Consider the following 5,431-nt stretch of genomic DNA (forward strand, 5'->3'; position numbering starts at 1 on the left):
TATGCTAGCACCATGAATAGTAAAATCTAAAAAATTTCAAAAAAATAAAAAAAATTGGTGGCAAGGAATGACAAATGTTTTAAGTGCTTGCCAAGTTTCATCAAGGAATAACATTTGTGGGTGCCGCGGCAAAAAAACAATCAGCACTCCAACATAGATTATTTTTTTGCCACGACTTCCACGAATGTCGTTCGCTAGTGAAACTTGGCAAGCACTTAGAACATTTGTTGTTCTTCGCCACCATATTTTTTTGATTTTTTTAAATTTTTTTAGATTTCACTATTCATGATGGTATCAAAAGAGCTAAAACTCGGATGTGCACTTTCCACCACTTTTTCATGAATGCTTATGACACTGACATATAGGTGATGTTTTTCTGAACATTTTAGTATCTTATTTGCATTTTTCTGATTCAGTATGAATTAGTTATGAAGTTTTCAAACTGACGGTCAAACGGTCAAAGGGCAAAAGCATAAGAGGAGCAAAGTGACTTGGACAGAACCGGTGACTTTTGGGAATTAGGGGTAAAACAGATGAGTGGGACACAACTAGGGGCATAAATCTAATTATCCCATCAATATAATCCTTAATAAGGGTAAACTTCTCCGATATAGTGTAGTCGGGAGAATTCAAAAAGATAATAGGACTATCATGTGCGGGTGCAATAGCAACAATTTCATGTTTAACATAAGGACCTATAGCAAGTTCATCTCCATAAGCATAATTCATATTAGCATCCTGGCCACAAGCATCATCAAAAAGGGATATTTCAAAAGAATCCAAGGGATCATAACAGTCATCATAGCAATCATCCTTCAGTAAGCACGAAGTGGAATTAAACAATGTATGAGTTGAAGAGTTACTCTCATTAGAAGGTGGGCACGGGTGATCAATCCGCTCTTCCTCCTTTTGTTCTTCGCTCTCTTCCTCATCTTTTACATCCAATGAGCTCACAGTTTCATCAATTTCTTCTTCCATAGACTCCTGCAAAATATTAGTCTCTTCTTGGACAGCGGAGACTTTCTCAATAAGTGCATTAATTTCGGAATTGTATTCATAATTCTCATAGCAATATTTGAGGATAGCTAAATTTTCAGATCTATAAACAGCATCATCAAAATCTTCAAACTCTTTACAAATAGATTCACTTTCATAAGCACCCATAAAAGCAACACATTCTTCTATTTGTTCCACATCATAGTAATCATATATACCATTAGCATAAGAAGCTAAGGTTTTATTATCATTGAATTTGCATGAAAAGGGAAGGTGTGGAGCCTTCATCCTAGAGGAACAAGTATAATCAAAACCCACGCATAATTGCCAAGCATACCACTTCAATATATGAATTTGATCCCATAATAGTTTCCCTTTTGTGTCAAGTGATAATCCCTAAAGTATTCACGTTGATCCAACGTTACTCCCATTACATAATTAAATGGGGTTTTCTCAGGATTATTAAAGTAGTACATAACATCTTTCACATAACCAGCATCGAGGGTTTTAGGAGGTTCCCCATCTCCATGAGCAGAAAGTAGACCTAATTTTTTTGGTATTTCGTGTTCCATATCCATAACTAAAGATAGAGAACAACTAAGGACAACAAATAAAAATTACTTAGTGATAAAGCAAACAAGCACACACGAGAATATTCACCCCACGCTATGACTCCCTGGCAACGGCGCCAGAAAAAGGTCTTAATAACCCACAAGTATAGGGGATCGCAACAGTTTTCGATAAGTAAGAGTGTCGAACCCAACGAGGAGCTAAAGGTAGAACAAATATTCCCTCAAGTTCTATCGACCACCGATACAACTCTACGCACGCTTGACGTTCGCTTTACCTAGAATAACTATGAAACTAGAAGTACTTTGTAGGTGTTGTTGCATAGGTTTCCTAGATAATAAAGAGTATGTAAATAAAAAGTAGGGGTTGTTTAAGTAAAGAAACAATAAATTAAATATAGCGAGTGTGGAAAAGTGGTGGTAGGAGTTGCGAAATTGCCCCTAAGCAATTGACTACTTTACTAGACCGATAGCAAGTATTATGTGTGAGAGGCCACTACTAGCATGTCATCCCTGACTTGGAATTCTATGCACTTATGATTCGAACTATTAGCAAGCATCCGCAACTACTAATGTTCATTAAGGTAAAACCCAACCATAGCATTAAGATATATTGGTCCCCCTTCAATCCCGTATGCATCAATTTCTATGCTAGGCTGAAGCTTTTGTCACTCTTACCCTCCAATACATAGTCCTATCAACATACAACTAACCCTAGGGTGTGATCCATGCGCGCAATCATATGATGGGCACCAAAGGACAACAACATAACCACAAGCAAATTAAATCAATCACAGCAATTCATCAACCACCGATAGGACAACGAAAATCTACTCAAACATCATAGGATGGCAACACATCATTGGATAATAATATGAAGCATAAAGCACCATGTTCAAGTAGAGGGTACAACGGGTTGCGGAAGAGTGGACCGCTGTAGATAGAGGGGGGAAGGTGATGGAGATGTTGGTGAAGATGGCGGAGGTGTTGGAGTAGATTTCAGTGATGATGATGATGGCCATGACAGCGTTCCGGCGCCACCAGAAGAGAAGGGGAGAGGGGGGACCTTTGTCTTCTTCTTCCTTGACCTCCTCCCTAGATGGGAGAAGGGTTTCCCCTCTGGTACATGGCATCCATGGCATGGGAGGGGCGAGAGCCCCTCCGAGATCGGATCTGTCTCTCTGTCTCTCTCTGTTTCTGCGTTCTCCTCTGCTGCCCTTTCACCGTTTCTTTTATATCCGGAGATTCGTAACTCCGATTGCAATGAAACCTTCACCGTGATTTTTTCCCGAAAATTAGCTTTCTTGCGGTCGAAGAAGGGCGTCAACTGCCTTAGAGGTGGGTCACGAGGGTCAGGGGCGTGCCCTAGTGGGGGGCGCGCCCCCCTACATCGTGCCCACCTTGAACACTGGTTCACGTTGATTTTTCCTCCAGATTTTCCAAATATTCCGAAAAGTATCTCCGTCCGTTTTTATCCCGTTTGGACTCCGTTTGATATGGATATTCTGCGAAACCAAAAACATGCAACCGACATGAACTGGCACTGGGCACTGGATCAATATGTTAGTCCCAAAAATAGTATAAAAAGTTGCCAAAAAGTATATGGAAGTTGTAGAATATTGGCATGGAGCAATCAAAAATTATAGATACGACGGAGACGTATCAAACACTCACCGGAATTGAGCAAGTAATACACCGGTGGAAAGCTGATGTAAACACGCAACTTTCTCGCGTTGATCGTTTTTTCATACTCGCGATGATTTAAAAAAAATCATCTCAAATTCATTCACTATAGTTGTCGAACTTTCTGCTGTTTTCACGTTGAACTTCTATGACGTATTTTCATTTGTAATTCTCTCATCTATTTCGTTAGTGTTACACAAATGATATTCTTTTTATACAAACCTCTCTCACAATATTTTTTTAACTTTCTCCGACCAAGGACTTGAACTTACACAAATGATATTCCTGTCGTTTTGGAGTAAATTAGAGAAATGACAAGATCATGATTTTTGCCTTCATTGCGAATGGAAACGCATTGTGTGAAGTAGTTGAACTTCTCGGGCATGTCTGTTTGAACCTCACTCTGTTTTTGGCGTGCTGTTTTTTACACTGCGTGAAGTAGTTGAACTTCACTCTGTTTCACTTTATTGTTTTTTTCTTATATGAAACACACACCATTTAGTACGTGAACTTCTGGTTATTATCACTTTGAACTTCTCGCTGGTTTGAGAGAATTAGTTTAAAACACAAAAAACAACATATTTTTCATGTATTTTGGACATCTAAATACATGGTGAACCTCTCTCACAAGAATTTTTTGAACTTTTCCTCACCGAGCACTTGAACTTCTAGCAACCATTTTTTTCGTTTATGAGTTGTTTTTAAAAGTGCAAAAATGGCGTTGTGTTTTTTATTTTTTGAACAGGTAAATCCTAGGTTTTAATATACTCCGAACTTCTCTCTTATTTCAGTATGAACTTCACCTATTTATATTTTGAGTAAATAATTGTATTTGATTTTTATACGGAAACAAATTGAACATGGAAATACAAGGTGAACCTCTCTCGCAACAATTTTTGAACTTCTCCGAACAGATCACTTGAACTTCTTTCAACAAACCTTTTAAAATTTTATTTTTCTATACTTTTATATCTCATCTGAAATGCATTCCTTGCAGTACTTGAACTTCTCATTGTTTTCACTATGAAATTTTGTCACATTTTTGTGTATACGTCAAATTACACACAATTGATGGTTGGATGTTAGTTTTTGCCTTTTTAAAACATGCAATTGGAGGTCGGGCGTCCCGCAATATAAATTCTGAACTTCTTGCAACAAATCTGAGTTTTTTATATACTTCAAATATCTCTGTTTTTTTAATTTCATCTTCTTAGTCATATTCTTAGAAAGGAAATATGTTTTTAAATGAGCATCAAATATATATTTTTGTAAGTTGAACTTCATAGTTTTATTTTTCTTAGAAACAATAATAATTTGAGTTTCCCGTATACATCAAACTACTCCTCTATTTTAATTTGAACTTCATCATTTTTATTCTTTAGTAACAAGGAAAATCTGAGTTTTCTATAAATATCAAATTTCTCTATTTTATAATTTGGTCTTCTTGGTTTATTTTTTTAGCATCAAAATAACCTAGTTTTGTCATAAATATTGGAGCTCCTCCACATTTTTTTAAAATTTAGATTTATTTGTAAAAACGTAGACACAAACGGGAGAGAGAACTATGTGAGCATAAAGTTGGAAGCAATTTCGAACTTTCCTCGTCGAGCACTTGAACTTTTAGCAAGAAATGTTTTTCATTTCATGAGTTGGTTTTAAAAATGCCAAAATGGCATTCGTTTTTTTCGAACATGTACATCCTAAGTTTTAATAAACTCCAAACTTTTGTGTTATTTTAATTTGAACCTCATGTTGATTTTATTTTCTATTAGCGGTTAGAATCCGAGGGTTTAATATATCTTGAACCGCTCCATTACTTTAATTTGAACTTCTAGGTTTCTTTTAGAAACTAGGAAATCCATTTTGTAATTAATTTTTCTAAACTATTTTATCATTTTTAATTTGAGCTTCCGTTGTGGATATTTTGATGGGCTATTCCTTTTTCTATTCGAACTTGTTGCAATGAACATTTTTAGGTTTCATTTTATTACTTTTTTGTCATCCGAACTTGTGGTGTTGTCACACACCAACACGCAAAACAAATTTTTGACATGCGAATTTTGCATACAAACATTTATTTTATAAGATATTTTGTACTTCTGTTTTTTGTATGTATGAACTTCCTATTTATTCATGAAATAAAGGGAAAAAAACTCATAGCACGAGCATACCGAACAGACGCA

Source organism: Triticum aestivum, chromosome 6A (genome assembly GCF_018294505.1).
Source record: "Triticum aestivum cultivar Chinese Spring chromosome 6A, IWGSC CS RefSeq v2.1, whole genome shotgun sequence".
Lineage (NCBI taxonomy): Eukaryota > Viridiplantae > Streptophyta > Magnoliopsida > Poales > Poaceae > Triticum > Triticum aestivum.